Raw genomic sequence first — 20,852 nt, 5'->3', positions numbered from 1 at the left:
CTTTATCTGTAAAGCTGCAAGAAGACCACAGTGCAGAGGTGGCTTTAAATAATAAATGAGATGATGTACTTTTAGTCAGTGGTGGATATCATCTCCTTCCCTTCCTTCCATCTCTCCCATCTGTCCTTCTTTTTCCATTCCTAATACCTCTGTAAGAAACCTTCCTTAATCCTCATTTCTTTGCAGGCAAGCACAAGGAGTACTTACAAACTTCTGACCCTCCCCTGCAGCTACAGAAAAGCCCAAGGATGAGTGATTTTGTGGGGAAAATAGGGAGACTGACTGAAGGGTACAGGAACCTAGGGGCTGAAGTGAATGATGGAAACTATCAAAAAGAGAAAGTAGGGTCTCCGGGCCTGCTATAGGGAGCAGAGGAAAGGGGCCCAGCTCAGGTGGTACTCACCAACTGGGGAAGTTCTCCCTTACCATATTTCACAAATTTTTAATCTCTGCTACTGCATAATTAAAAGCCAAAATTTAAATCACTTGACTGTACCTCCCAAATAAATTGAATACATAGTAATTCTATAAGTACCCTCATTCCTAAGAAATAAAAAACTTTCAACTCCTTATATGAGGGAAATTCACTCCTTATTACTGTTGGTAGAAACTGTGTTCATGTTCCATTTCTACTCTGAACCTAGAGTTGTAGGATTCTGGCAGGTCTCTTGCCTGGGAGCAGATAAGCAGTGGCATTGCACAGAATTTAGAACACTGACAGGAGCTGGTTTAAGTCACGAAGGGCTTGGCCATTCATTGGGTTAGGGGATATCAGTCACCTCTGCTCTGCAACTTTCGGAAAGGGACAGAGTCTCTGGAACTTGGTAGGGACTACACAAGGTGTGAAGTGTTGAGATCCAGCAGTCTGTGGCCAGTGGCTAGAGAGAAGAAGTTCACATAATCCCACATCCCACCTGCCGACACCAGCCCCCAACCTCCTTAGCATGAACTGTGGCATGACACTGCCCAGGACTGAAGTCCAGCTCCACCACTAACTAGCTGTGTGACCTTGGACAAGTCACTTAATGTTTCTTTGCCTCAATTTCATCATCTGTAAAGTGGGGCTAATAATAACACTGACCTCATAGTGCTGTTTTAAAAACTAAATCAGAGGCACACACTTTAGGTTGCAAAATAAATGAGTCATGGGTATGAAATGTACAGTATGGGGAATATAGTTAATAACTGTGTAATATCTTTGTATGGTGACATATCATAATTAGACATATTGTGGTGATCATTTTGAAATGTACAGAAATACCAAATCACTATGTTGTATACCAGGAGCTAGCATAGCACTGTAGGCCAGTTACACTTCAAAAACAAACAAACAAACTCATAGGAAAAGACATCAGATATGTGGTTACCAGAGGTGGGGGTAGAGGGAGGGGGAAATGGATGAAGGTGGTCAAAAGGTCAAACTTCCAGTTATAAGATAAATGAGTACTAGGGGTGTAATGTACAACATGATAAATATAATTAACACTGCTGTATGTTACATATGAAAGTTGTTAAGAGAGTATATTCTAAAAGCGCTCATCATAAAAGATTTTTTTTTCTATTTCTTTAATTTTGTATCTATATGAAATGACGGATGTTCATTAAACTTGTGATAATCATTTCATGATGTATGTAAGTCAAATCATTATGCTGTATACATTAAACTTATACAGTGCTGTATGTCAATTATATCTCAATAAAACTGGAGAGGAAAAAAAAGAAATAAACAGGGAAAATTAAAAAAAAAACCAAATCAGTTTTTACTTGTAAAGCACCTAGCACATGTAATGTCCAGCATAAAATATATGTTACGTGTGTGTGTTATTTTCTTTTCCTTGCTAATAGTTACGTCTTCATTTTTTCCAGAAAGCTCTTCTTGGTTGAACCACCTAGACTCGGCTAGGTTACTTCTGCTCTCTCTCAAATACTTTCTGTTTAATCTCTCAACAGTGGAACCACAGGGCTTCCCTGGTGGTGCAGTGGTTACGAATCTGCCTGCCAATGCAGGAGACACGGGTTCGAGCCCTGATCCGGGAAGATCCCACATGCCGCCGCAGAGCAACTAAGCCCGTGCGCCACAACTACTGAGGCTGCGCTCTAGAGCCTGCGAGCCACAACTACTGAAGCCCGCACGCCTAGAGCCCGCGCTCTGCAGCCACCGCAGTGAGAAGCCTGCGCACCGCAATGAAGAGTAACCCCCACTCGCTGCAACTAGAGAAAGCCCGTGCACAGCAACAAAGACCCAACGCAGCCAAAAATAAATTAATTAATTAATTTTAAAAAAAGAAAAAGTAGAACCACAATGAATTTAAATTATGTGTTTAGGCATGTGCAGAGGATAGGGTGGGTCCTCTGGGCCATGGAAGGAGAAGATTAATGAAAGGTTAAGAAGGAGTCTGGGACAGTGTTGGTGGGTTTGGCTTCCACACTGATCCAGGTTTGGCTTCCACCCCAATCCACCCCAGTGGTGGTCTGCCTGGGTGTCAGACATAGGTTTGGTTCCAGGCAGAGCCTGTTTAGTGATCACAGTGTTGTGGCCGAGCTGGCCACAGAGCCTCAGTGCAGGGGCCCCCCTGGAGAAGCCTCATCCTGCCCCAATGCTGTACTTTTGGCAAACCCAGGGGACACCTCAGAGTTCAAGGCAGAAGAACCTGGTGATGTGAGCCCCTGTCTCGCTCTCCTGGGACATCAGTGGGAGATGGTGGAGTGCGCATGACAGCTGCTGTGTTAACATCTCTCTTGGTTCCAGGCAGAATTTCTTATTCTGACTGTATTAGTTTGCAAGGGCTGACGTAACAAATTACCACAGACTGGTGCCATAAATAACAGAAATCTATTATCTCATAGTTCTGGAGGATGGAAGTCCAAGATCAAAGTTCTAGGGACTTCTCTGGTGGCGCAGTGGTTAAGAATCCACCTGCCAATGCAGGGGACATGGGTTCAGGCCCTGGTCCGGGAAGATCTCACATGCCACGGAGCAACTAAGCCCGTGTGCCACAACTACTGAAGCCTGCGCGCCTAGAGCCCGTGCTCCACAACAAGAGAAACCACTGCAATGAAAAGCCTGCGCACCACAACGAAGAGTAGCCCCTGCTCGCCTCAACTAGAGAAAGCCCGTGCACAGCAACAAAGACCCAATGCAGCCAAAAATAAAATAAATAAATATATATTAAAAAAAAAAAAAAAAAAAGTTCTGAGGCCCATGAGGCAGGGCTCTCTACTTGGCTTATAGATGGCCACCTTCTCCCTATGTCTTTACATCATCTTCACTCTGTACGTGTCTGTGTCCAAATTTCCTCTTCTTATAAGGACACAAGTGATACTAGATTAGGGCCCACCCTAATGAATTCAATTTTACTTGATTAATTCTGTTAAGACCTTATCTCCAAATAAGGTCACATTCTGAAGTACTGGGGTTAGGACTTCAACATATGAATTTGGGTGGGGGGGGGGATACAATTCAATCCATAATGCTACCTAAACTTGGAAAAAAAAAAAAAAAAAAGGAAAGCCCTCATCAAGTGAGATGAAAAAGATAAAAGCCCAGAAGAGGCGAGTTGCCTGGACATGTCCAGCCTGTGATTTGATCCAGCATACATGCTTTATAGCAAATCAGCTGGGAAAAGAAAATGCGTCATGTTCAAGATGAGCCAATGTCTGATACCGTGAGAAAGATCTGTTCTCTGGAAGCTGAATCCAATAAAATAAAAGAGGAAGAAGTTAAATCCCATATAAACCTATTACGAGCAACTGAGAAAGACTTGGGATCTCCAAACGGCACTCTAGGGCTTGTGTGGGGAGTTAGATCAAGTGTCTGGTGGGACTGATGACTCAAGATCAGCTTCCCCTCACAGACACAGAAAACAAATTTATGGTTACCAAAGGGGAAGCGGGAGTGGGGGGAGGAGAGGGATAAATTAGGAGTTTGGGATTAACATATTTATACTACTATAAAGTATATAAAATAGATAAAAAACAAGGACCCACTGTATAGCACAGGGAACTATACTCAGTATCTTATAATAACCTATAATGGAAAAGAATCTTTAAAAGTATATATACATACATACATGTATATATAAATAACACAACATTGTAAATCAACTATATCTCAATAAAAATTTTAAAAAAAATCAGCTTCTCTTGGAGAAGAGAACAGGGTAATAAACTGGAATCAGGGGATGGCAATAATGTTGATGACCGGGCATGAAGACCCAGGAGGAAACTAATGTTCCAAAACCAAGCATGCATCTCACCACCCAAGATGGAGAGAAAAATCAATTTATACCAATGCTGCAGAAGAAGAGAACAGAAAAGCAGACTCAACAGGTCATCTTAGTGATGTCAGATTGAACAAGCCTCGAGTGAAAGTGCAGCCCCAAACCTTCAGGAGAGAGGAAATGAGATGATGTGACTCCTTCACAAGAAAGAAATGCAGCCTGTTGGGATATTAGCTGTTGAGGCAGAGCAAGAGGTGGAAAGGTCTGAAGCAAACAACAAGCTGAGCTGTGGCTGTGAGGAGCTGGAGACCTTGAAGCTAAGCTTCAATGACCCCGTGTTCTTCTCAAGCCAAATTCTATTCCTTCAGAAGGAGCTTATGATCATTGGCTGAGTGTGGGAGGCTAGACAAAACCTCCTTCTCTCAAGACAGAAAGCTGCAGACGTGAGACAAAAAATAACCGTAAGAGCAATGAAACCTGAACCACAGCAATTCGGGGAGAAGGCAATATTATTGACTCCCTTTTACAAAGAGAAAACTAAGGCTTAGAGTTGAGAAACCTGCCCTAGATCACACGGCTCCTACGTGGCAGAGCCGATATTCAAGTCCAGGTCTGACTCTTCCCTACTCTGTTCTAGTGCAACTGAGGATTCAGACAAAACATCTGCTTCCTGATCCCTAGCAGAAGTGCTGCGTCCTCTGAGACAGAAGGATATCTCACCCCTACCCTCTAGCCCCCTCTTGGCTATAGGCTTTCCTCTTCCCTCACCTCCTCTTTCCCAAATCTGCTATTTCCAGGGGATCCAAATGTGAAGTTTGTGGCAAGAAGACATCCTCTTCCTTCTCCTTCTCCAGGAAGCTCTGCCTCTCCACAACCATCACCAAGCTGGCTTCCCACCTAGGGGTCACTGTCCTCCTTCTCCTCCTCATGGGCTGGGTTTTCCCCTGGACACCCCCATCCAGACAATAAAAGTGAGTTACCTCCTGGGTTTACTGAGCTTCCACATATACATGAGCTTCCCGAATAGTCAAGATCCTGAAACACCACAAGGTTTTTAAAGTCATTTTGTCTTAAATTTTCCTGTAAAATATTTCTAAATTATCTATATTTATTTTTAGTTAAAAAAACTTTTTCATATAAGTGGTTCTACTTTTTAGCAAATTGTATCTTGATAGTATTATAAATTTTAGGATATGTGTTACCATCATTTAATTATTATCAGTACTTTAGAAACTCTAGTAAAAACAGTCAGTTTTAATTTGATGAGTCAGCCCACTATTTCCTAAACAATGTATATAATTTTGTGAGCACTTCAGCCACCAGATACATCTGAAATAGCAAAACACTTGCCTCTGCCAATGGTTCTATGTACCACAGTTACAAAAGAAAGGTGAAACAAAGTTCCTTGCTGGCCTCAATATATTTCAGTTGACTTCAAAAATCACAGCTCTGTCTCTCTCAGCATTCTATGATGGCCTAGAAGGTAGATATGATGTCATACCCAACCCTGTATCTGCAGCATCTCTCCTCTCTCAGGAATCAGCGTATGATAGATACCCAATAATATTAGGGTTTACTTCCTAAGAGGCAATAGGGTATAATGGTTAAAACCCTGCTCTCTAGAACCAGACTGCCTGGGTTTGAATCCCAGCTTCACATTTAATTAGCTGTGTGACCTGGTCAAGTCTCTATACCTCTCCAGGGCCTCAGTTTCCTCATCTGTATATAGGGGATAAAAATGGCACCTACTTATTAAAGTTGTGTGAAAATTAAATTGAATAAGTATATGCAAAACACTTAGGGTCTTAACCATCTGAGGTGCTATCTAAGTGCTAGCCATGATTATTATTTACTCAGCAAATATTTATTGGCCCAGGTTATTATGGACTAAATGTTTGTGTCCTCCCAAAATGCATCAATCGAATCCCTAATCCCTAGCATGATGGTAATCGGAGGTGGGGTGTTGGGAGGTAAATTAGGTTTAGGTTACGTCATGAAGGTAGGATCCGCATGATGGGATAAGCGCCCTCATAAGAAGATGGAGAGAGATGGCTCTCTCTCCACACGCATGCACTTAAGAAAGGCCATGTGAGCACACAGTGAGAAGGTTGCCTTTTTCAAGCTAGGAAGACAACCCTCACCCAGAACCGGACCATGCTGGCACCCCGATCTCGGACTTCCAGCCGCCAGAAATGTGAGAAATAAATGTCTGTTGTTTAAGCCCCCCAGGCTGCAGTAATTTGTTATGGAAGCCTGAGCAGAATAAGGTTGGAGATCCAGCCCAGCTCACCCGGTGCCACTTCCTCAATCAAACCTGCGTTCCTCAACCCCAGTTTTCCATGCTCCCAAGTGGACCACTTCAACCTTCCAAGTGTCCACTTAGATCTCCTGCCCTTTGGCAGCTGAGGTGCTGGTATCCTTTGATCCATGATGGACTCTTGGCTCTCCTGGGGTGGCTCCCTGCCTGACCAGTCCTTCCAGCCTCCAACGCCACCCACGCTCCAGAAGATATGCAGAAGATAACCTCACACTGCCCAGGGCATCAACATTTGGACCGCCACTTTCTCTCTGTTCCCGCTCCCCTTGCACCTGCTGCTGGGCCAGACTCTGTTTCCCTTGTGTCGCTTCTCTAATTATACCTGTGTACTATCTATCTCCCCCACTAGACTGTAAGCTCTGCTCTGAAGGCCGATACCTATTTTGCTGACATTGTATCCATTTCCTGTTGGGTTTTCTAAGTCCAACCCGATACTCCATTCATTCATTCACTCCTGGGACAACCACTGAGCTGCTCCCTATCCAACACTCTGAAGGATGTTGTACATACAAATAATACGAAACTGTCCCCGCCCTCCAGAGCCATCCAGTTGAATGGAGCAACAAGTAACTGCAACCCAGCATGCTGCAGTAGGGAGGCGAGTGACCATGGAACAGGGATGGGACAAAGGAGAGAGGAGACAATCCTGTCCAAGGGGCTTGGCTTGGGAAAGTCTTCACAGAAAATGTACTTGAGTTAGGTCTTAATAATATGAGTAGGCATTCCTGAGGCGGCAAAAGGAGCTGAGGCATCCCAGGCAGAGGGAAAAATATCCCCAAGAGCCAGAAAAGCAAAACAGCGAAGAATGTTCTCAGATCGGTTAGTAGGGTGAGCTGGCAGGAAGAAAGCCTGCGGTGCACCTATGAGCTCAGGGCTAGAGATGCCTTCTGACCTTAGGCTCTGCACACAGCAGGTGTGGCAGATGCCACCCCCTCCTGCTAACACACCCTTCCCCTTGCCTAGATGTGGCTGAACCATTACATAGTGAACATGTCCTCTGTGCCAGCCACCGAGATAAGTGCTCCCCACAGGCATTACCTTGTTTAATTCTCACAAGGACCTTAAGAGGTGGATGGAAATTCTGTTTTCAGATGAAGAAACTCAGGCACCAAATGCCTAGGTTAACTTTCCCGGGGCCACACTGGTAAGAAGCAGTGGAGGTGGGATTCCTACCCAGGTTGGTCTGATTACAAAATTCATACTTTCTGACACCCACTAAGCCTGGGTAGGTGCCCTGGGGCCCTTGGTATGTCCCCATCATCATGAAATGGAATTGCCTCTTTACTGATTTGTCTCCCTCTAGGATCCCATGACAGCAGAGACTTTGCTCTGTTGATCACTGTACCCCTAGCAGCTGCCACAGGGCCTGGCAGAGTATGGCATCAATAGGGCATGCTGAGAATGAATGAACACATGAATGAACAGGGCTTTGAACTCTTTGCCAATGTGCCCTCTCACCCTTCTCTGTCCCTGAAGTGAAGGAGTCCCTATTATCATCCTAAAGCCAAGATCTGAGTGCAAAACCCAAGTTCACTTCCACCCTCTGCCGCTTTGGTCAAAGGGAGAAAAACGCCTACAGAACCAGCCTCTGAAGCTGCATGGACGGACCCCTCCTCCAAGTGCAAGGGCTTCTGCCACCGTCCTTGCTTTCCATCCTCGTCCCATCTGTGCACAAAAGCATTAACATCCTTTGAGAGGCCTGCTTACAAGACTGGCCCTTGAATGGTGTCAGGGAACTTGGATTTGAGGAATCTTCCACCATTCTCAGGACTGATTAGAGTTGCTCTCTGTCCCTAAACTCTTTACACAAATAATGCAGTTTAGGCTAAACATCTGCTTTCCTTCTGGGAGTCTGAACTTTTGGTACATGCTCCGCAGAGGATGCCAGCATAATAAGTCCCCAGAAAAAAATACCCTGGGTACTGAGTCTTTAATGAACTTCCCTGGCTGGCAACATTTCACACATGTGGTCTATTGGAATTAAGCATGTCCTGCGTAACTCTACTGAGAGGATAGATAGATCTTCTATCTAGAGAAGATACTTGGAAGCTTGTGCCTGGTTTTCTCAGATTTCGATCGTGTACTCTTTCCATTTGCTGATTTTGCTTTGTGCTCTTTCACTGTAATAATCATAGAGGTGACTATGACTACATGCTAAGCCTGTGAGTCTTCCTAGTGAATCATTGAAACTGGAGGTGACCTTAAGTATCCCGAGACACAATCTCTCCCAGAAGCAGGACTGAGAAATACTTCCTGTCCAGTTCTGACCATTACCAGAGGAATTGCACACCCTGGGCCCACAGGAATGTAAAATTGTGCAACTGGCTGAGTGGGATGGAGGACACAAAGGTGAGTCTAAAGTAGGCAGTGGCTATTCAGCTCCTGAGCTCAGCAGCAAGTCACAGGCAGAGCTGGGCAGGGTTAACACCCACTGATACTAAACCCTCTCCCTCTGCTGACGGCAGGTGCCCCCAGATGGTAACAGAGAACACTGCGGGGCAGGTTTTGGCCTTGTTCCAAAGCCCAAGAGAAGTGCTTTATATCCTCAGGTACAATAAGGATTCCTTTCAGAAAAATAAGAAATAAAATGAGGAGACGTTTGTCTCACGTCTGTGAAACTGCAGGGAGGGTGGGACACAGCTCACCTTCACAGGACCCAATAGCAGTGGGCCGCTGCCCTTCCTGGATTTCTTTTCTGTAGCAAACCTTCTGACCTTCACAGCATGGGCTGTCAGCATCCACCCTCAGAATAGGCTTATACCAAGTTATGCTAAGGAGACTAGACACCTGGTAGCACAGATTTTTTAAGCCATTAAGCTGAGCAGGCAAAGGTGTGAAAGGAAGAAAACTAAAACTCGATGGCCACTACTTGCACAAAGGACTCCTGCTCCGGCTTACAAAGCTCCTCGGTTTCCAGGTTGACTATGATTCATGGTAACAGGCAAGAGGGAGAGGGCCAGTCACGACTCCAGGACTGTGGCCCGAAGGACTAAAGGGACCCCTTATCTTATGAAGGCAAGTCCACACTTGGCCCTGTCCCCAAGCAGCCCATCCCACTACCTGGTAATGCTGGCCTTCCTAGAAGTGGCGAAAAGGCGTGTCCTCGGTCCCCTGTTTACATGGAGCTGGGGGGCCTCACTGGCCTTTGTCTCCTCAGAACTCTCTCCCCACCTCTCCCCCATCTCAGAGGCTTCTCTTCCAGCCACCCCTCCCCACAGAATCCCTATGTCCCAGTTCCCAGCCCAGCCTGGGTCATCTCTACTTCCTCAGCTCTACTAAGCTCCTGTATACACAGGATGCGTGAGCTCACCTCTAGCCTCGTCCCCTCCCTCACTCTTGCTCCGCTCCTACACTTGCAAATGCCTCCAATCCCTTGGTTCTCTAAGTGAGGCCCCCAGACCAGCAGCAGCAGCACCACCTGGGTACTTGTTAGAGATGCAGATTCTCGGGCCCCCACCCCAGACTGACTGACTCAGAAACCAAACTCAGGGGGTCAGTAATGTGTGTCTTAACAAGCTTCTAGGTGATTCAGATACAGCCCAATGTGTTAGGACCACTGAACCACACACTTCCATTTGCTTATTCTAAGGCTGTCTTAATTTTCAAATGGAAGTAATTTTCGTTTTCTAAATCCAGATGATTTCCCTGTTTCTCTTACTGCTCTAGAGACATTTGCCAGTAATAAAAGATCCAAACAGCACAACCCAAGTTCAATAGAGTGGGCCTCTAAAATGCCAACAGGTATTTTAAAAATTCAGGATTGATTTGTAACTGTAGAACATGAAGATCATTCTCCCTATGGCTCTAGAGAAAAAACACTGCCATGCAGCTTGGGAAAGAACAAAAATGTACAAACTCACACCAAAATGTCCATCAGCCTACCCTCCTGTGGGGAGTACTTGAAAATAAAATCAAGAGTACCCTAATAAAAGATATCAACAATTTATTAATATGATTTGTAAAGTATATTCTTACATATTTTAATAAGTAGAATGGACAGATGTTAACCAACAAAATATCAAACAATATTTTCGTTCAAGTGTTTAAAATATCCACCATCGGGACTTCCCTGGTGGTCAGGTGGCTAAGACTCTACGCTCCCAATGCAGGGGACCCGGGTTCGATCCCTGGTCAGGGAACTAGGACCCACATGCCACAACTAAGTGTTCTCATGCCACAACTAAAAGATCCTGCACGGAGCAATGAAGATTCCGCGTGCCACAACTAAGACCCTGTGCAGTCAAACAAACAAACAAACAAATAAATAATAAACTGTCCACCATCAGCATAAGCATATTTTTTGGTGTATTAACATTTAAGAGGTGCATGATTTTTTAGTAGGCATTAAATCAGCATATAGAATAGTAAGTCCCTGCCTACTTACTCCCCTTCACCTCCAAGAATCTATGTATTAATTCTTCACTCAAATCCTTTGGAACATCAGATACTACATGTACTAGGCCCCAAGGCAAATAAAAAGATGAGCCAAAACCAAAATAAATTTTAAAAGAGCAAAGGGCTCAATTTACATTTTTAGTATTTTTCTAAACCATTGAAACTAGGGAATTTATTCAAAATTGATTTTCCTCTTCCTCTATCTAGTGTTCCCCTAGAAGGGGATTTAAAAAAAGGTCAGGAAAGAATGGCTTAATAAATAAGCTCATGAAAAAATGTTTAACATCATAAGGCATCAGAGGAGTGTGAATTAAAACTACTTCACACCAACTAGGATGGCTAAAATAAAAAAGACTGATGAGGATGTGGAGAAATTGAAACTCTCACACATTGCTGATGAGATAGTAAACTGGTGCACCTACTCTGGAAAAGTCTGGCAGTTTCTGAAAATGTTAAATATAGAGTTAGATATGTTTTTCACTTGTAGGTATGTACCCCAAAGAAATGAAAACATATGTCCACATAAAAACATGAATGTCCACAGCAGTATTATTCATAACAGGCAAAAAGTAGAAACAACCCAAATGTCCATCAACAGATGAACAGATAAACAAAATGTGATAAATACAATGGAACATTATTTGGCAATAAAAAGAAGAAAGCTCTGATACATGCTGCAATGTAGATAAACCTTGAAAACATTATGCTAGATGAAAGAAGCCAGAAATACAGGACCACATATTGTATAATTCCATTTATATCAAATATCCAGAATAGGCAAATCTATAGACAGAAAGTAGATTAGTGGTTGCTTAAGGTGGGGGAAGTAGGGGATTAGAAGGTGCCAGCTAAGGGGTGGAAGGGCTTCATGAAGGGGTGGTGCTCTTTTTAGGGCAACAAAAAGGTCCTGAAATTGATTCTGGTGATGGTTGCACAACTCTGTGAATATACTCAAAATCAATGAATTGCACACTTTACAGGTGAATTGTATGGCACGTGACTTACATCTCAATAAAACTGTTTTTTAAAGAATGACCTAGAAGCTAGAAGAGAATTAAAAACAAACTCAGATAAGTAAAATGTGTGAGGTACCTCAGATGTGTGGCTTCTTCTGTCTCCTTTGCATTGTAAATTTCTCCCAAATGAAGGTAAGACATTTTTATTATCATTTTACAGTCTACAAGCATTTTTATAAAAAAGGTCTTTTTGAGTCCTTACTATAATCTTAGAGGGAGATAATTATTTCCCTAATTTTACATTTAGGGACACGGTGGCTCCGAGTTTATGAGGTTTACTCCCGCTCAGTCAGCTGGTCAGGGTAAATATCAATTCTTTTGCACCTGAATTCTGTGCCCTTTCTTCCACACTGTGTAGCATCTTGGGGTGCCTCGTAAATACCATCAGGTTGATATGCAGAGATGGTACTGCTGACCGGTCTCAGTAAGGAGAATGCCCATGACTTGCTTTTTCTGGGAGCTGGACTAGCTATGCTAATGCTACATTCAAGCCACGTATAGTCCAATTGATCACTCATCAGAGGTCTTGTGGTACCATGGAAAGAACCCTTTGCTGTTGATTCCTTTGCTCTTTTGGAATTTATTTCAGTTTGGGCTCATTTTTTATTTGCTTCAAAGCCTAGAGCAGCTAGTACCTGATGTTCCAAAAGATTTGAATGAAGAATTAATGAGGGCTTCCCTGGTGGCGCAGTGGTTAAGAATCCGCATGCCAATGCAGGTGACACGGGTTCAATCCCTGGTCCGGGAAGATTCCCACATGCCGCAGGGCAATTAAGCCCATGTACCACAACTACTGAGCCTGTGCTCTAGAGCCCGCAAGCCACAACTACTGAGCCCACGTGCCACAACTACTGAAGCCTGCGCGCCTAGAGCCCGGGGCTCCGCAACAAGAGAAGCCACGACAATGAGAAGCCCGCGAAACGCAATGAAGAGTAGACCCCACTCACCGTAACTAGAGAAAGCCCACACAAAATACTGAGGACCCAACACAGCCATAAATAAATAAATAAGTTTATTTTTTTAAAAAAGAATTAATGAATACATAGTTTCTTGGAGTTGAAAGGGAGTTAGTAGGCAGGGATTTATTATTCTACATGGAAGGACCATGGAAAGGACCATATTCTAGAGTAGGAAGACCCAGGTTGGCTTCAGTCTTCTCATCTGTAATATTATAAAAAAAGAAACACCTCTCTCAAAGTCATTGTAAAGATTTATTGAGAATATATATGAAAATGTCCAATTCAAAATGGGCACTCGACAAAAGTTCATTGATGCTGGATCAAATAGTCTAATACCTTGATACCTTAGGGAGACCAATGGGTTTTTCTGGACATTCAGGATTCTGAACCTCAGATCTCAAGAATGAAGACCAACATCAAAAAGTGTTTATTCGATTTGCCAAACTGAAACAATGACTACCTAATTTTAAGGAAGAATTCATCATTAATTTTATTTCATGTTTAATATAAAATTGTGTTCTCTTGTACTTCCAGATTAATTTCTCAACATCTTAGTTTGCATGTGTGTGTGTGACTCCCAAACCTAACTATATATCGGAATCACCCAAGGTGTTATTAAACCTACAGATTCCAATGCAGGGAGTCTCACTCAGAGAAGGTCTGGAGTGGTTGGAGAGGTTCCATTTTTATTAAACTCCCCAAGTGATTCTCCAGGCATCACTGAATTACTGATAAATCCATTCACTGAACACTTTCTAGGAATTTTTTCTCCTGTGTGGACTACAAAATAGCATTTGTTCACCAAGTAAAACACTGAACTATATTGCTATTTCAGAAGAGAACATAGTGGAGGAGGGGAAACATTTTCTCTTTGCCTTACCATAATTAAAAAATAATAATAATAACATTCTGAAATTCTGTGAATACAAGAATCTCCTGAAAAAGAAGAATTTTCTGCCAAATCTTGCCTATCTGAATTATCTTCATTCATCATTTCAAAGGGACTTTTCAATCAAAGGGAGCTCTAAGTTCCTTCCTACAAGGTGATAGCCTCATTCTAATGAAAGTCATAAGACAAGAAAAGTCAAGGGTCTTAGAGAAAAAAGAATTTGGGAAGAATTTTAAGGATCTGCCACTATTCAGCTACTTATTAAATCTTCCCAATATCTCTGATCACTTATGTATTCTGAACCACATTCTTGATCTATAACAATGCCTTTGTTAGATCATGAATGAAACCATTTTTATTAGCTTGCCAATTCACATTTCTGTTCTCACTGAAAAGCATGTTCTCAAACCACAACCTGGATAATTTTGAGCAGATGCAAGCAGATTACTTTCAGTATTACGAAGCTTTCTATAAATTAGGAGTTGGGGATTAACAGATACACACTACTATCTACAAAATAAATAAACAACAAAGACCTACTGTATGGCACAGTGAACTGTATTCAATGTCTTGTAATAACCTATAATGGGAAAGAATCTTAAGAATATACATATGTGTGTAAGTGAATCATCACTTTGCTGTACACCTGAAATTAATGCATTGTAAATCAACTATACTTCAATTGAAACAACAACAACATAGCTTTTCTAAATTATACAAACATTTTTACAACCAGAAATAATGTTCTTGGACCATTAGACTCACTTAACATTAAAGCAGTAACAAAATAGTTTGGGGTCTTTTAGAAAATTATTTCAAATCTTTCTGACTTCCTCCTATATATACACCAAGCAACAACACTTTTTCTTAAGCTTTCTTTCAACTACTTTCAACAATGAGTTTGGATCAGTATTAAAAAACAAAAACAAAATGCTAAACTCAATGTAAACACGACCCCTAAAATAAAGCCAGTTAAAAGAAGCACAGAGGGCTTCCCTGGTGGCGCAGTCGTTGAGAATCTGCCTGCCAATGCAGGGGACACGGGTTCGAGCCCTGGTCTGGGAAGATCCCACATGTCACGGAGCAACTAGGCCCATGAGCCACAACTACTGAGCCTGCGCGTCTGGAGCCTGTGCTCCGCAACAAGAGAGGCCGCGATAGTGAGAGGCCCGCGCACCGCGATGAAGAGTGGCCCCCGCTCGCCGCAACTAGAGAAAGCCCTCGCACAGAAACGAAGACCCAACACAGCCAAAAATAAATATATAAATAAATAAAAATTAAAAAAAAAAAAGAAGCACAGAGATTTTACCAGTCATCTGCACCTAGTTAATTAGCGCAGTTTGAGCCCTGGGTAGTTCCATTCCTTTCCAACCAAACCAAAGAGGAAGCCCTCATAGTCTCAGGTTGTCTCCCTTAAAAGAAAGCATATGCACTTTAAGAATGTGGAGTTAAAATGCCAAGTCCACCAGGCCAGTGACCCAGGAATTTCCAAACGTTTATTCATATTCTGAGGAGATGATTTTACTTTTACTTTACATTCCTGTTCAACCTTTTCTGTACCCTACAGAAAATGTCACTAACAGTATCTGGAAGCTCGGGGGCTGGGAAGAGCGGGGAATAGGGTATTCTTTAATGGGTACAGAGTTTCTGTTTGGGACGATGAAAAAGTTCTGGAAAAGGATAGTGATGATGGTTGCACAACATTGTGACCGTACTTAACGCCACTGAATTGTACTCTTAAAAATGGTGGTTAGGACTCTGCGCTTTTATTACTGAGGGCCTGGGTTCAATCCCTGGTGGGGGAAATAAGATCTCGCAAGACGCCTAGAGGGGCAGGAAAAAAAAGAAAAAAAAAGAAAAAAAGAAAAAAAATGGTTAAAATGACTAATTTTATGTTATGTGTATTTTATCACAATAATAACGATGAAAGAATAAAAGTACCTAGAAACAAAAAACCCACAGGCTTAAGGAGCCTGCCACCTGGGGTGGAGGTGCTGTGACCCATAAACCTGTAGTGTGTTTGTCCTGGTCTGGCAAAACGAAGGTTCAAATGTAGTACTGGATGGACATGTAGGGAAATGTAAATCACTTCTTTAAACTGGACAAAAAACTTCACCCCAACATAACCCTCTGCCAGTGCTTCTCAAGCCATAATATGCAAAGGGTCCCCTGGGGACCTTGATTGAGCAGTCCTGGGTAGGTCTGAAGTCCTGTATTTTTAACAGGCCCCCAGGTGATACCGCTGTTGCTGGACCGTGAACCTCACTCAAAGCCGCAAGGCCCCAGCGCGCTTGACGTAAAGACAGTCACCCTATCAATCTAACCCTTTAGAACCACGGTCCCCTCACCGGGAAACGCGGAGGGTTGATCATGTGTTTCTGAAGAATTGGCTAAGGACTTAACTTACCTACCAACCACAGTTTGTAAAAGTGCGCAGAGAAACTTGGATAGAAGGCCTGACTGAACGGAGCCTTCTAAGAGAACCACTCACCTCCGGGACTAGCAAGCAGCTGCAGCTGATAAGGATAATTGACAGCGGCAGTTTCGCAGAAAGCCCTCAAGCCGACTTCAAAACAGTCTTGATAACACCCTTCTCAAGCTCGAAGAATGCCTGGAATTCAGTGGCCTTTATCCAACATAAAGATGTCCAACTCAGTTTTGACTGAGTTCCCTATAGAAGAACCTCACAATGTAGCCCCTGAAGACTGACAACACCCAGCATGTTGACAAGCTCGGCCCCTCCCTTACAAATGGGTCAGAAAGTGCAAAAAAAAAAAAAAAAAAAGTTCTCCCAAACTCTGCCGAGCTGGGAGCACAGATCTCGGCTCCCGGGCTGCGTGGGCTGACAAGCATCTCCGGGGCTCTCAGGTGTGCGCACTTTTCAGGCTCCGCGGCTGAAACTCCGCCGGCAGCCCAGGCAGCGCCCACCTGCTCTCAACTAGCCAGCGTCTCCCTCGGCCCCCGTAAATCCAAGGCCCCAGATCCTGCCCGCTCCAGATACTGCAAACGCTGACTGCGCCAACAGAAACTCAGAGGCCCTTTTCATCTGGTTCAAGAGAAGCCCAACAGAAAGTGAAACAGCTCCCATCCCTTGGCGGAGAAGGCTCCAGGCCAGGTAGGAAAAAGACGGTGGCTCCCAGTCACCTGTAGCTGCCCCAGCTGCGCGCCCAAACCCACTTCCAGATGAGTCCCCAAGAGAAACCCCGTGACGGTCATCCCGGAGGGGGATATGGGGAGGCAAAAGTCAGTTAAGCATCCCCAGAAAGGGAAAATAATCAATGCCCAATAAAGTTCAGCCCGAGTCCACAGGGGCATGGGGTGACAGAGCATTTACTCACGCTGCCCCCCACCCCCGCCCCCCATGACGGATCCAGGGCGCAAGCGCCCCGCCGCAGCCCGCAAAGCCCTCCCCCGCCAGAGTCGGGACCGGAGGGAGATATCCCGGGCGCTGCCGGAGCGCGGAGGCTGCGCCTGGGGCGGCTCTTCTCGGGCCTCGCGGAGGGCAGCGCCGGGACGCCCGCGGGCGCTCAGTGGCCGGCGAGGGACAGGGAGGAGGGTACTCGCCTGGAGGCGGGTGGCGGCCGCAGTCGGCGGAGTCGGGGGCAGGGCGAAGGCGGCTCTGACGGGCGCCTGGGAGCCTCCGACGCGGCGCCGGCTTTTGGGCCGGTGTCCACTGCGCTCCCCGCGCGCGTCGCCGGTGGCGCCTCGCGGAGCCGGAGTGCTGGAGGCGGCCGAGGGAGTGGGCGGGCGCGAGTGGCCTCGGCCGCTGCTCCTGTGTATTATTGTGACTCAAGCTATTTCCTGTTTGGAGGTTTGGGAGAAAGAAAAAAAAAAAAATCCAGGGTGGGGGCAGGGTTATCGGGGCTGCGGTGAGCCAGAGAGCGGCGGCCTGGAGGGGACGAGGGTGGGCAGCGGCCGTCACCTGCTTCCTTCGAGCCCCCAAGGGTGCCTAGCGCGCGAGCCGGCGGAGAAATGCAGTTTATTGCAGCGCTACTTTGGGGTACTGGGAAGGACGGAGGGTGGCTCACACACGCCACCCAGCGTTGGGGTAGGGGCTGCGGCCGCAGGGACCGCTTGGTCACTCCAGCCCGCGCGCCCACTCCCCTGCCTCTTTCCTTCTCTGCAAAACTGCCGCTGAGCTTTCTTCTCCCCGCCCCCCACCCCCCCCCCCCCAACCCCACCAAGGGCGAGCGGAATTCGCTGTGCTGCCTTCTTTCTTCGTTACCTGGTCGGCTTTTCGATCCCTTCCAGGGGTGTGAGCTAGGAAGGGGTGAGCGTCGCTCCCCTTTCAAAAACTACGGGAGGATCGTCGTGGACCCTTGTGGGTGTTTGATTGGTGGTATTGACGGGGGAGGGGCGGGGGGATGGGAAGGCAGGTTAATTATTTTGGTGGAAAGTTAACTTATATGATCAGCTTCCGTTCCCCTCCTCCACCAACCTCACCCTTAGCCGGATCACAGGGTCTGAGGCCCCAATCCGGAAATACCGGTTCCTCCCGCTGGGACAATAGGTGAGGGCGGGAGCGTTAACCCGAGGGCTGGCTTAGTCACCACGGGAATCTCTGCTCCGCTGGGAGGGCAGAATCCTCCTAGTGCCCAAGCGTGCAACTGGCAAGCAGGTGCCGCTTCCATTTAGTCTTGTTTAAAATCCTGGGAAGGTTATGGGGACTTATTGTTTAATGGGTGCAGAGTTTCCATTTGGGATGATGAAAAAGTTGTAGAGATGGATGGTGGTGTTGGTTGCACAACTATGTGAATGTACTTAATGCCTCTGAATAGTGTGCTTAAAAATGGTTTGAATGGTCAATTTTATGTTGTGTATTTTACCACCAAAAAAAAATCCTGGGAAGATCATACCCTCATTCATTCAAGACAGCTTTGCTTATGATTGCCAAGCCCCCCTTCCCTCTTCCCTTACACAAACGTTTGCCGGAAGTAATGGAATAAGTAAAACTAAAGTTCATTTAGTTTAGACTTTGGGGGGTACCTATCAACAAGTTATTCCAAGAAGTGAGTAGATTGAGCCTAGAGGACAGTACAATTTTTAAAAAGATGAACAGCAAGATGAATAAAGGTGTAAATAGTGTCTTACTACTTACCTAAGAAAGCAGGAACACATACATACATTTGCTTATGTATTTTTTAAATGGAAAGATAAATTATTAAATAAAATGGCTACTTATTTGGGAGAGATGGAACAAGGTGGAAGGTACAAGGATAGAGGCTAGACTTCTCTGCCTATATCTTATTTTGTAGATTTGACTTCGGAATGATGTAAATTTTACATAATTATGAAAAATTAAATCAAAAATTTAAAAAGCAAAATGCAACTAATGAATGTAGGTATCAAGTTGGTGACTTAACCATGTAAAGGGAAGTTATGTGAGGTGACTTTAAAACACAATTATTTGACTCTACATCCCTTAGGAATATACCCTAAGGATGAAGAGAATGTTAAAAAACAAAACATAAACTGCTTTTCAGTAATCATAATGTTATTAGTAATTTATGTTAGTGTTCTTAGAATCAATTTTTCAGAATAAAAGAGATAAATACAAAATCAAAGTTAAGCAATATTAAATTTGAATTGGAATTATCATTTAGAACTCATGATATACTTTACTTAAAAAATGTTTTTCCAAGGTCTTTTACTCAAAATGTCCACCAAACAGTGACCAACCTAGTAGGAATAAGCACTCTTAGATCCCAGATTGTAGTCTCTAAATAACATTTTTCCCTAAAGGAACTAGACCTACTTGGAGAAGTGATTTATTTTAGGTTAAAGGTAAGAAGTACCCAAAATAAGACTGGAGCATCTTGTCAATTCAGAAAGCAAGGAAGCTATCAAAAACTAATAGGTTCACATGAAATGGAAGCGGAAGCCAACCCGTAGAAGCACCCACTGGCTAAAGTGGGATAAATTTGAGCATCAGTAAGGAAAATAACTGCAATGAATTGAGACATATCAAATATGTATATCTCCATGATTCACAAGGATACTTAAAAATGGGGTAAAAAAACCTGATTGGTTACCTTTGCAGATGCAGTAGAACTAATTCATTATTTTGAAAGCTGGTAAATTGCAAGAGAGAATTACACATTTTACCTGCCTCTTCTGGACTGTATCTAACACTTCATATGTACCACTTCAGATCTTCTTTGCCTCACCTGTCTCTTATTGCAGCCACTGCTGCAGCAGTAAGTTCTACGTGGACTCTTTCCACCTTCTTGCAGGAACAACCCAAATAACCTCATCTCCTACCTTCCACCCCAGCACTTCCCTGTTAATGCCAGTGTGGGGATCCATGGAAACTATCTAAGTGCCTATGCATACACCACCCTGAAGGGTGGGTGAGTTAATGTTTCGTGGTCTAACCTAAGACCAGTGGGGGATAGAAGCTGATAAATAAATATTCCTTCCTTTTCTCCCAGGACGAACTGTCCTGAAACTCAGTCTATATCACTTCTCAGAAATCAAGGCACAAAGAGTCAACCAATCAGGTGCTTGAAGCCGCAGCCTACCGGGCTTGAATTGGCTCTCTCTGCTTCCCCCACTCCTCACTTCTTTCCCTAGGACCATGCTTCCAGTAAAGCCCATGTCTCAAGAACTCTGCTTCCTGGGAAACCCAAGCTAAGACCCGTACAAACTGTATCTCAGGGTAACTAAATAGTTGATGAGGAAATTATTCTAGCAAATAAATAAGAATATCAGCATTTTCCAAAACCCTATAAAATAATGGATCAAGGCAATGGTCATCAATGGCCACTAATCTCATAGAAAAGATCACCAGACATTATGTGCAATATGATAGAAATATGCAACACTGCAAATGACACATTCTTGCCAAAAAAGAACAAACCTGAATCTGATCAAGCTTCTAGATCCAACTACCAGTTTAGAGGAACTACTGGAATAGAGGAATGTGTTAACACTACTAGGGGGCATGATCAACAAAATCCAGAATGTGAGAAACTCAAGACAAATGACCCAGTTTCCTCAAAAAGTAGCAAGGCATTAAAAATGATGGGGGAAGAAATGTATAGATTAAAAGACTTA

At 44.2% G+C, this 20,852-nt stretch overlaps 1 protein-coding gene and 1 long non-coding RNA gene across 7 annotated transcripts in view; one reads left to right on the top strand and one right to left on the bottom strand.

Annotated features, from left to right (window-relative positions):
• The window catches only part of TJP2 (tight junction protein 2), a 132,331-nt gene extending 114,621 nt beyond the window's left edge, over nucleotides 1–17,710 (bottom strand). For 2 of the 3 annotated variants that reach the window (XM_082403643.1, XM_082403642.1), the window contains exon 1: nucleotides 17,361–17,710. The gene's annotated coding sequence lies outside the window, so the exon portion shown is untranslated. The remainder of the gene's footprint in view (nucleotides 1–17,360) is intronic. The other variant, XM_082403645.1, reaches the window with a different exon arrangement.
• LOC309634108 overlaps nucleotides 16,485–20,852 on the top strand; it is a 141,246-nt gene continuing 136,878 nt past the window's right edge. For 2 of the 4 annotated variants that reach the window (XR_014247857.1, XR_014247858.1), the window contains exon 1: nucleotides 16,486–16,911. This is a non-coding gene — a long non-coding RNA (uncharacterized lncRNA). Of the gene's footprint in view, nucleotides 16,912–20,852 lie in introns of all 4 variants that reach the window. The other 2 variants (XR_014247856.1, XR_014247859.1) reach the window with 2 other exon arrangements.

The sequence above is a fragment of the Balaenoptera borealis genome (assembly GCF_965194805.1).
Source record: "Balaenoptera borealis genome assembly, chromosome: 8".
Classification (NCBI taxonomy): domain Eukaryota; kingdom Metazoa; phylum Chordata; class Mammalia; order Artiodactyla; family Balaenopteridae; genus Balaenoptera; species Balaenoptera borealis.
Note: the sequence above shows the minus strand (reverse complement) of the source record. Positions and strands in the feature narration are given on the sequence as shown.